Source organism: Pyxicephalus adspersus, chromosome 3, assembly GCF_032062135.1.
Source record: "Pyxicephalus adspersus chromosome 3, UCB_Pads_2.0, whole genome shotgun sequence".
Taxonomy (NCBI): Eukaryota; Metazoa; Chordata; class Amphibia; order Anura; family Pyxicephalidae; genus Pyxicephalus; species Pyxicephalus adspersus.
The window spans coordinates 12,446,397-12,458,789 of NC_092860.1; the positions used below are offsets into that span (position 1 = coordinate 12,446,397).

The 12,393-nt window shown below is 38.5% G+C and overlaps 1 protein-coding gene across 1 annotated transcript in view; it reads right to left on the reverse strand.

Annotated features, from left to right (window-relative positions):
* Positions 1–12,393, reverse strand: part of MMP24 (matrix metallopeptidase 24) — a 73,627-nt gene that overhangs the window by 25,341 nt on the left and 35,893 nt on the right. The window lies entirely within an intron of this gene.

A 12,393-nucleotide genomic window follows, 5' to 3' on the forward strand; every position in this document is an offset into this window, starting at 1 on the left:
GCTGGGTTGCTGAACGCCTGGTAATTTTTCTCATTCAGTCGCAGAGCCCTGTGTCAGCGAAACAGATTTGCATATTCATGTGAAATACAGAGTCTAGCCCTCCCACCCAGAGGCTTTTCACGTGAAGTGATAGGAGAGGTGAAAAGTGCAACGCAATGGCTGTTTCCATTACTCGTCCTTCAAATAATTATACCTCCGCCTGCTGTGCCAGAATAATGTTATAGTATGATGGGGATACAGTATCCTTGAAATAAAAGTGCTGTCTACTTCCAGACTCATAGGACTATGTGATGCTGATCTTCTGCAGCTAAATGCTGTCTATATGCAATACATCAATGGCTGCATGATTCAGTTTGGTTTTATTGATGGACCCATTGGATCCCTTTGTAACAAGATTGTAGAACAAAGTGTTGTCACTTGTTAAATGCCTGAACAAGGACCTTCATGGCAGGATCACCAGGGCTTTAGACACCCTACTGACCATTGTGATCCCTTGTATTATATTACCAAGCATTTTTGTGCTTTATGGAACTCAAGGAACTGCCAACGTACAGCAACAGACACATACAGTTATTATGCCAACTTTGCAGGATATGTGGGTATAATGGCTTTAGGTGCATTTCCGGGGCTGGCATGACACCATGAGTTAGAGCGTTGCTGTGTGCCTCTTTTGAAAAAAATGGTGCAGGTGCCATTTTTTGTTCATTGTGGTGCATTGGCAGTCCAATGGCTTGCCTTAACACATGCCAGTACACAACATAATGCACATGCATTACTGCAAAGCACCAGCATACCCCTAAGACTTATGTCTAAACGGGCCCTTAGTGACTGACTTCATTTATAATTTTTTTCTTTTATGTGTAGAGAGGAGCAATGCTAAAAATGGGGTCGTTCTGCATACTGAGTGCCACGAAAACCATTGTCAAAGGTGACATCCAAAGTGTTATCACATCCACTATGGTGACAATGAATCCGAGGGATCCATTTTTTTTTTTTAACCTTCACACTCATCAAAGACTTTTATCAGTATTTAGAATAAAAACATACTTGGCTTTACAACAGCACCAGCATAGCGTCACATGCATAAAAACATCCGCTGCAATATTTTGAGGCTTCATCTGTACTGATATAATCAATAAGAATGTTGAAAAAATGCTTGATGGAAATTAGGGAGCACTTTTTCAGGTTTAACTGTGATATTTGTAGCCCTCCAGAGAATTATTATTACAGATATCACAACATACAGGTCTTTGTCTTGGCATAAAAAAAACTTAAAAAATGCAAAGAAATGTTTTCCTTAAGCTGAACTCAATATTTTAAAAAATCCTGCACTGTGGAGCTATACCACACCACCATCACTCAGGGCCTGTTTTAGCATAGGGGAAAATGGGCAATTGCCTGTGCCTTGCACCTTCTCCATGGCCATATATAACAGAATGGAAGGGGTGCAGGAAGGAGATGTGCTGAACATTTGGGTCCTCCACTTTATATTAGCCCCATTCCGTCTAAAACAAGAACCCCTTTCCCCAATGAAAGGCTTAGATCCTATTACAGCCTAGTCTATTTTTTGTTACCCCAGTGGCCAGCACTCCTAGTTGTGGATGGACCCTTGGACCCACAATGAAGAAATTTTGCATTGTAGGGGATGTCAGTGCCTGCAGCTGCAGTGCAAAGCAGTTTATGGAAGAGGCTATAGGGGACCCTTTGCCCAGAGGAGCAGACTGCAAAGTGAGGGAGTAAGATATGTTAAAGCAGATCTATACCCCCCCTTGAAAAACCCAGACAAAAATGAACATTTAACCATTGCAGTGCATGGGTAGTTGTTTTTTTTTTTTTGCTTGTTGGTTTTTAGTAAGTGAATCTAGGCTATGCTAAAGTTTGTCCAAAATGTCCAAAATGATGAGCCCTTAGTTAATCCAACCTGTAACAGAATATGTCAGCCCTTCCTTTTGACAATACAGTGTTAAAAAAAATGGAAAAGAAAAATGCTGTAATGGCCGGAACTACTCAGTGTGCTGCCGTTTCTAAATTAATAGTAACTACCTGTGAAGTATCTAACAGGCTAAAAATATCTTTCAGTTGCTACACAATTCCCGCAGGAGAGGAACGGGCAAGAAACAAGAGTGTTCAGCTGTGCAGCGGCATCAAAACGATATCCAACCGCTTTCCCTATCACCGTGTGACAGAACTTCATGTTATATTTTATTCAATTTTGGTCTTTTTTTCACTTCTTTGGCAATGTGTTTCTGTATATTTGCTCCAATTCCTCATTTTTGTAGTTTAGCTACTGCAAATAATAGAATTTTGTTTTATATTAAAGCTTCAAACACCAGTTTAAAACTGAAATCAGGCTGCCTATGGGGGTGTCTGATATGGAAGGGAGGACGAGGAGCTATTGTCAGACAAATTAGGATGGGATTTAAAAGCACAACAGTGTAAAATCGAAAATATATCCATCAATTGATTTAATGATTCTTGAATGGCACTTGTGGGCTAAATCATTCTTTGGTTCCTAGTGGATGGAGCTATGAACTGAGAAGTTATGAACTGACCAATCATCACTAAGCGATATGAAATGGCTATATGTATGTCAGCTGTAAAAAGATATATCTCGTTTTCATATCTTAGTCCAAGTCTAAGAGGTAGCTCTAACAAATGACTCCCTATAATGCCAACTAAGCTTTTACATTCATCTCCTAAACGAAACCAGTGCTTGGCCCATGGAGGACAAAGTGGCTCAATCCTCTTCCTAGTGGGTGGAACAATGTGGTCACATAATATAATATAATATAATAATACATTCCTCAGCCCTGTGTAAGCTTTGTTTCCTTTCTTGGTGGCTGAACAGAGAGGCAGGTGAGTTCAGGAAGAGTGACTATATACATAGGGGGTAGTAAAGTGGGCCTACAGCTTTGCCATGCATAGGCAAAACATAATTAAGCCTTAATGACCTTTTTCAAGGATATATATACAGATAAACTTTTTTTTACCCTTTTCCCATGTGTTTTCATTATGCAATAACAAGTGTTCTTTCTTCTCTTCTTCATCAGGAGGTGAGAGGTTCTAAACACTGCAAAGAATTGAATCTACAAGGTGACTTATTGGCTAGCACTCTTGCATTGTAACCCCATCTGGTTCTAAACTCGAATCTTAGCCAAGACTCCACCTGCATGGAGTTTGTATATTCTTCCCCGTTTATCTATTGATTTCCTTCCAAAACATACTGATAAATTAACTGGTTTCCAAAAAATGTTATGCTAGGTAGATTAGACTTTGAATACGGTAGGGTAAATTATGAGCTCCTTGGAGAGACAGTTAATGACATGACTGTAGAGCACTAACTACTATGTTGGTGTAATATAAATAGATGAAAATATTATTCTCCTGTGAGCCCATGGTAGCTTAATGATGAACCCCCAGGTTACATTCCATGATGCCTTGGTCTTACACAAAATGGGTTGAATAATGCTGGGCCACCTTCTTTAATCAGGACAAAAGTGGATTACTCAGGAGGACAACATTGGAAATAGGGTGAGTATTGCAGTGTTTTTTTTTACTGTTTAAAAAACCTGATGTTGGCCACTGAAGATTACTTAGTTGGTCTTAAAGAATGCAAATAATTTGAAGCCAAGTCAGATCCACCTCGTTGACTTGAAAAGAGCAGTACATCAAACTCAACATTATAGGAAGCCATGTTTTTGCACTTAAAATAAAAGAAAAGGTCCACTTACATTCTCTGGGCCCTTTTCCCAAATCACCTGCTAATATTACATTACCAAAGTACCTTAAAGAAAAAAAATAGAATTATACTTATATTTGTCTGTTCTGCATTCTGCAAAATTCTCAATGAAAGCACATTAAGGTCACACCCAAAGATACAGAACATGTGGTCAGGCAAATATCATTCTAATTTTTTTTTCACTAGGTAATTGGGAAAGTGAAGGGGGCCCAGAGAATACAAATGTGTTCTATGAACAGTCCATGACAAACAGATAACGGGCAGAAGAAACAATTACATATCTATATATGACAAAGAATCCTTCAAATGGGTTACAGCAAACAAGTGAAAATGTCAAAATACTTTTAGGTAAATGATATAATAACTCAAATGTGAAAACAAATAATAATTCCCTTTATCTATTCTTGTCTTGTCTTTATCTCTCAACCCACAGAATTTTGTGACACCGCTATTTGGCGAACAACTAAAAATTTCAGTCTGTATAATGTCCTGGCGGAACCCAGCTTTTAATCTGGGAAGCAGTGAATTACGGTACAAATTCGCTAAAGTGAAAAGCTCTTAAAAACCCTTTAAAGAAAGCTCATAAATCAGGGAGCATGCTGTACTTTAAGTCTTTCAATAATTAAAAGACCCGCTCGAATGCAGATGCAATAAATCATTTTTCCCTGCTTCTTCTGTACAAAAACAAAACAAAGCTGTAGGAGAGGCATTCATCTAATGTACTCAATTGTGGCAATTTTCAGACAATCAGCAACTGCAAAGTACAAAAACCCGCAGCTACCAATCAGAATTCATCTTTTATCAATATGCTGTGACATACTGGGACTGGGCAGGTGATCTATAATTCTGTGCACTGTTATTGTACGGTTCTCTTCCTTGCAAACTTTTTTGTTAAATAATCACTGATGCCTTGATACCCATTCCATATTTAGCATCATGCATCGGTTAGCTTAATAACTACTCCATAATTTATTTGCATTCTTACATTAAACAATTTCTATAAACATAAAGTTAAGGGATATATAAGTATTTTATTTGGTGTACTTTTTTAACATTTTATTTTTTTATTGATTTTATACAGTTTTCCATAACAAAAACATACAATAATTACAGTGTTACAGTCAAAATAATTTTTGGTCCGTTACATAAAACCTCAAATATGAACAGGCTCTGCTTTTGCATGCAAATGCACAAATGTTTTAAATCATTTTACCTTCTATTTCTCCTTTCATTAGTGTAATTAGGCTGGGTCTACACGGGTGTTTTTGAAAACGCATGTAAACGTTGCTATTGCGTTTATATTAACTTTTGTTAGCATTATAAGGCTTGACTTTAAAAAGCTGGAAAACGCCTATGCCGCGGTAAGTGCCTAAAAACACGGGCAATCACAGGAAAACGTCCTATTCAAATCAATTGAAGAGTTTACTTGTGTTTACCCGCATTTTCCCGGGTTCTTAGGCATTTCAAGCTTTAACCCCGCGTTTTAAATTTTTAAACATTGCAAGCAATGTTTAAGATAAATCTCATAAACGTGCCTCAAGGAAATGTCCTGGTGTAAATTAGCCTATTGGAATGCATAGGGACATCAAACATGGGCTTTAAAAGTCTCGGTTTAAATTTTGGGGAAAACGTCCATGTAGACTAAGCCTTAGGATCTTTTTAATTCTGTAATTGTATCTGAAAATTCCAATAATAAAAAGATGGATCTGCACCCCTATAGGCAAAATCTGGCAATGTTCTTCTCTCTAGTATTCTTGCCTTTTCTACCCATTTTTCTGCAAATAAAAAACTCTGATAATGATGCTTTACAAGGATGTCAGATAAAAGCATTGTCAGTGGAACTATTGTGATCTCTGTGAGATGTAATACCAGCCTATTGCTCCTTTAGATATTAACAAAGCCAACACCTAATACCGGAAAGGTAAATCTGGCAAATTACATTCTGCCCAGCAAATAAAAACTGCGTAATAAAGTTTTATCCAATGAATGGTATATCTTAGGGTAATACAAAGCTTAATTCAAGGTCCCACAATTTTCCTTCTTACTACTTCTGCATGTGAGCAATTACCATTTCAAGGGACTCGTTTGGCCAACCAGTGTTGTCACCTATATCATGAAAACCCACTAATGTCTAACTAGTATTGCCCATGCCCCTCTCATCTACATCTTCAGATTCTAGGGCCAGCAATTTTGTGCCATCCTAATACCCACCCTCATCCCTGTACAAAAGATAAGGAAACACTGATAGCTGTCCCAGCACCATGGGGTAAGGAAAATATTGGCCGTTGGCTTTACCTTGCTTTTCACTATTAACTTTATTGACCAAAATGGCGGCATGTTGCCAAAATCTCTTAATTTTAGCCAATATTCTAGAAAAATTAACATTCCTAGTCTTGCTCGTCCCTTCTTAACCTTTTTTTATGGGCGCCACTCTTCTACCTGCATGTGAGTGTACATTTTGTATCCTTCTAATATCCTCTGTTCCTTGGCGAGAACATTTTGTTTCATACGGGTAGATGTCTTTGTTCTGCTCATTGACCTAGACTTTCTGAATGGCAATAACTTCCTCTGTTTTGTCTGGTTGCTAGGCAACTCACATAGGTACGCAGTTTGCTGAAATTGTCTTTATTTTCAGTGCGGCACGTTCAGGTATTTCATCTTATCACTTTTTCCTTTGTGGATAACTTACCGGCAGTCAAATATTATCAAAATATTGATGCCTGGTAAGAACATACCGCTTCTCGCCGTTCCCGTAAAAAACACGGCTCTGTTTTCCTTAAATTTACTGAAAGACCTGGAAAGTGTCTGAATGCAATGCCTAGATATGGAATTTTAAAGAAAGTTTGTACTGAGAGAAATACAGGGCTGCCATTACTGATGTTCTGAGAATACTAACTGCCTGGTCCAAGTATGGAGATTAGAAAGTCGAATTAATGTTCTTATGATCTGCATACTTGTTCCAGGGCAAAGTCTAAGTTTATTCAGATACCCCACATGTATAAAAAGAAAAGGTTTGAAAAGGTTTTCCTAAACTTTGTTTTCCTAAACTTTTGTACCCTGCCGCCAGCCTCCTTCAATATGCAACACCACTGGTCCAACAAGAGCCTGCCGCAGGCATCCTCCTGCATCCAACTCAACTGGTTGTTCTTCAGCAAAATTACACTTCCTTTTTTTCTACTGAGCCCAGGATGTCATCTGGAAGAAACCCCATCATACAGACTGGGCTCAATGTGAGTACAAAGAGCATGTACAACAGGATCCCAACACCACTCGTTATTCTACAGCAAAATTATATTTGTATTTTTTTTGGGTGTTCTATTGAGCACAGAATGTCCAATCATACCGACTGGGCTCAATGTAATTATGGGACGCTTACTCCTGATCCCCTCATGGATCCAATACCACTGGTCCTTCTTCAGCAAAATTATACTTTTTATGCTTTCCTTATTCCATTGAGCCAAGAATGTGACCTAGAGGATACCTCATCATACAGACTGGGCTCACTATGAGTATTGAGAGCCTACTTCTGGTATGCTGGATCCAACAGTTCTTGACACTTTTGATGTTCTTCCTTTTTTATTGAGCCCAAGATGTCTCAATAAAAGGACTCCGGACCTTAGGACTCCGGACCTTAGAACTTTGCTACCTAAAAGAATTTCAGAATATGAGGAAGGGTTGAGGAAGGGAGATAATGTATGTAGAAAGAAGTGATAGACTATAGTATCTTCCTAATTATAGTGAATGTACGTCAGCAACGCTCTAACTGAATGGCTTTCTAAAAATACCAAATGGCTCCATATATTTAGTCGTATCAACTGCTGGGTGACATCACGGTAAAAAAGCCTGGTGAAGACGCTGCAGTTTTTCTTCCCATGCTCCTCTGTGAAGTGAGAAAACAGAATAGGCCATCTGTTGCAATATCAGTATGATGGAAATGACTCCAGCTCATCTTATACAGACGATGCTCCAGATGTCAGGAGATAGAAATGCTAAGCATGTATTTTGCTGTTTGCTATCAACTATGTACTATCTGGCATCACTACCGGGCAAGAGTATTTTTTATTATATAAACTGGATACGTTTTAAAGTCCAAAATAGATTACAGACATGGTTATGCAGTAGGATTACTTTTACTGTTTAACAACAGTTATGTTGTGTGTCTACGTATGAATGTACAATACTTGGGGTCTAATTATAAAAGATTCAGTTCAAAGTCCACCAAGCAAATCATAATATTGACCCAAGGGTGAATGTGCATTTGATTGCTGTTCCACAATCACATTCACTTTCTTTACAATTAGGTAAAACCAGGTGAATGCAGCAGCCAGTGAATCACATTTGTACTGTCAATGTTAACAAAGGAATTGAATCTTTAGGCAAATCCTACAGCTTTAGTTCTCTATGGTGCTAAAACAGTACTTATACACAATCTGGATCAAAGGAGATAAATGTAATTTTCTTAAATATAACAAATTTCCATACCAAAGTAGTGGCACGCATGAACGCCACCATAGTATCCTAATCCCAGTCATTTGCCCAAAAAAAATAAGCACAACCCCCCCATAGCAATTTTAATGCTGACAGGCACCTAAAGGGTTCATCATACCAATTCACTATGATGTGTGTAGGAAAAATAAAAAACCATATACCATTATAAAAAATGATAAATTATTAAGTTTGTTTTCCTAATATCCCCCCCCCAGGTTTCAGTAAAAGATCAAAAATTGCTAATGTCATCTAATGTAAGGCTGAATAAAGGAAAACAAATTCTCAATTTTCACAACCCAAAATGAAGTTTTACCATTTTGGAAGTTCTAAATTCTCATAAAATTGTTCAAAATTCTCTTTGAAGTGTTCCAAGGCTGGACTATGCCAGTCTAACACAATCTACACCGGGGCAGAATTATAATAGCTTATTGATGGGGTTACCCTAGCTTGCCCTTGCTGATCAGTAGTGGGGGACAAATTTAGGAATCTCCAACTTTCTGTCTGCTGGATAGATCTTAACATCTTCTACAAAAATACTTTAAAATTGCCATAATATGATAACAGTAACAATGATGTCTTTGCTCCTCTGCTCTATTCTGACCTTATTTTAGGCTAAGAATATAACAGTTCTCTAAAATCCTAATTTGTCAATTTACCAGCAACAGCAAAATGTTTAGCCGCAGATTTGCTATGATTCTTGATTAGAATCTGATTACTACAAGACTACTTAGGTAGTATAATTCAGTCCCTCTGATGGCAGCAAGATGTAAAGTAGCCCAATTACACACTGAAAAGGTATATTTACTACAGTGCCATAATTTATTGTATCACACAATAAATGACATTTTGATAATAGGGCCCCTTCTGCAAGGACTGAACTAGAGACACTAAGGCTCTCCCAGGCTGGAGAGGATACACTTTCATCATTGAAGCTGGGTGATCCAGCAAACCTGGAATGTATTTCTTAAAAGTAATTTACTATTTGTTAGCAAATGTTTTCAATCCTGGACCAGATCCATTCCAGGTTTGCTGGATCACCCAGCTTCACTTATGAAAGTGTATCCTCTCCAGCCTTGGAGAGCTTTAATAAATCAGGCCCACTGCCACATATGAGTCTTCTGCATCTTCACAGTTTTCTAAGGTCTCCGTGAAATGTCTCCTTAACTATTCTGTGGTTTAAAGTAACAAGAAACTGAATGTGAATTGACTACATGTTTAGCTCACCAATGTCAGGGGAAAATCACCAAAGTCATGGAAGGATTGTGAAGCCTTGGCTTGTTGCTATTTCCAGGTCAGAGTCTCACTCTGTACTAAAACAAGAATGAAGGAGAGATCCTTCACGTTCCTTGTCTAAAAAGTCACTGGGTATCCCAAAAAACCTTTTTAAAATAATTGTCATGAAAAAAAGTTGGGGCTGCTATTGCCTCCTTCTGAAAATTCTAGATTCCTGGCTGTGTCTGACTGTACTAACAACAGAAATGTCAATCATCCTCCTAATTAATTATAGGTACTGCCACCCCAAGATAATTGAGTACAGAATAAAGAATTAGAGAGAAAGCTGGGTTTTTGTTTTGGCAGTTATAAATTATTTGTGTTTCATGCAACAAAAACAAACAGTGATATGTACAGGTAATAGTTACGAGTGGTCATCCCCATTAGTATCTCATGGGGTGAAAAAGACCAAATATCTATACAGATTAGATCCCTAGATATAAAGTAATAATCATTTTGAACGGCTCTTGTCCCTACGCGTTTCGTCTACAGGCTTCTTCAGGGGATTTGCGAAGAGCGCTACGTGTACTGGATAGACATATAGATTTTATAAAAGGAATACCTCGTTGAAGCATATAGGTACAATTGGTTCCGCCTGGGTCCCTGGAGTGGAGTGATATAGAGGATGCCAATAGTCCATTTTAGTCAGTCCTAGTTCTGCTTTTGACCTTGCAGGTTTTCTAAAAAAATACTGAATAAATAAAATTTGTTCTATCTACATTTATGTGAATTTGTCATTCAGGTCTTATTCATTAAGGTTATATTAAAAGCCCAAAGATACTTTTGAAGTACTCCCTTCACTGAGCCAGTTGTCTATCGAAGCCATAGGTCGGGGCTTGCATGCACAGGTTTAGTAACCTTCCACTGTGTCTAGACCTGGCAGATGGCCAATACTGGATAATAGAAGATCATCTGCTGCCCCTTAGAGTAAGCAATGGTTTTTCCAAGGGTTCCAACAAATTTATATGATAGAGGGGCAGCCTAGATAACAATGGACGCGGTGCTCATTTAGATTTTGCAAATTGTGCCTGTGCAATGAACCCTGTTCAAGAGGTGCTATGGGGGGGTGGGGGCTATCGGGGGGTTATTTTTTGGGGCATGTACCCCTTAAAAATTGCGTAGTTATTGTAGGTAGGACAGAATCTGATGTACATTTTTCCATATATATATTATATATACATATATCCCAGTGCCTTGAATATTAAAGAGAATATAAGTAGTCCTACAAGCCCGGTGGTTGTGCAGGCAGCTGGTGTCGGGGTAAATTCATACCTTCTCGCCATAATATGCTGCGGCGCTGATAGGACTATAAGTTTGTGGAAATTATTCTAGAAAAATTAGCTCTGCAGGAAGCCGGAAAAAAAAAGCTGAGGCAGAGTCTATCCGTGCAGTAGAGGAGCAGTTATACCGAAATCAGCTCTCGTATGCATTTTTTACAGCGTTTTTTAAAAATCTATATACATACATCAATTTAATGGTTTGTTAGAGCAAAGTAAAGCTGAAGTCTCTTCATTTATAAGTTAGCACTGCAAACTTTTCTTCAAAGTGTACGCTGCCGCAGACAAGAGTACCTGTTCAGACGCTGTATCATTGTGTCACATTCACCACTTGAATTGTTTTTTTTTCCATTTATTGTCAGGATAAAATTATACATGTCATTTGCTGCTGTTTTTTGTTTTTCCAATAAACTGAATATAGAGTTTTCTACAGATGGTTTAAGGCTGTTGTCTGAGGTTTTGTGCATTTGTAAAGTCACTAAAGACATAAAACCAGCAATCCCTAACTAAGGAAGAGATTCTTCCTGTCAATGGACCCATGTCTCTTACCTCCGCTCAGTTCCAGTTCCACAGCAATGTCTTCAGAATTTAACACTTTTGGGAGTGTCATATCATTGCATTGCCTGCCTTATGCTAAGGTTCCTTCACTCCAGTCCCTACATCACTACAGGACTCAGCAGAAACATAGGGATCTGATGGTGGAACCATAGCACGCAACAGGAGAACAGGCATCCAACATTACCAGAAGATGCCTAATGTACCACAATAACTTTAAACTGTACCTTTCATATCATACCACATGATAGTATGTTGCCATGCATCTTGCAACACATGTGCATTGTGAAGGTGTGTTAGGGTGCCATTCAAACTAAATGGCACAGCAGTTCACCAACGTACAAAACCACCAAGCAATAGTATTAAAAGTAGGCAATGTACCTGGTTTAAAGTTTGAACTTTCACACTAATGTATTGAATTTGGACTATATTAGCCAATGTATTGACATTGGCCCAATTGTATCCTTTGAATCCTTTAAATGTCCATTCTTGGGCGGCTATAGCGTTCAGTGGAAGGGTTCCCCAGGGTTCCTCCAATGGAGGCTTGAATTGTGGCTGATTGATCTCATATACAATGATGCTTTCATGGTTCTGGGGTCAAAGCCACTTTGAAGGACCTGTTGCATGACACACATGACCTTTTTAGGTTGTCTATAGGGTGACATACCAGCCACAATTGTAATGGGCCATCCTTTCCACTGGCCACCAAATTAAGCTGTCTTTTTCCCTCTGACCCCCAATAAATTAATTTTAGCAGGGAGTTTTCTTAGACCTGAACCTAATTTGAATGGTTCCTCAGGGGAAAACGTTTGAGAAAGGCTGCCTAGAACTCTATGTATGACATGCTGAGACCCTATGAGCCACATTTTGCTGCCTGGATCCCATTTTGTCCCACCCATCACTGTGCAGCAGCTGAAAGATGCAGGGAGGCAAAGAAAATAAGTAAGAATACATGCTCGGGCTAAGCGGGTCTTGGATAGACTAAAATAAGTTGCCTTCTGCAATATTTATTTCCCTCTCTAGAAATATCTTCTGTTTTTCTCCTTCTGCACATCTGTCTGC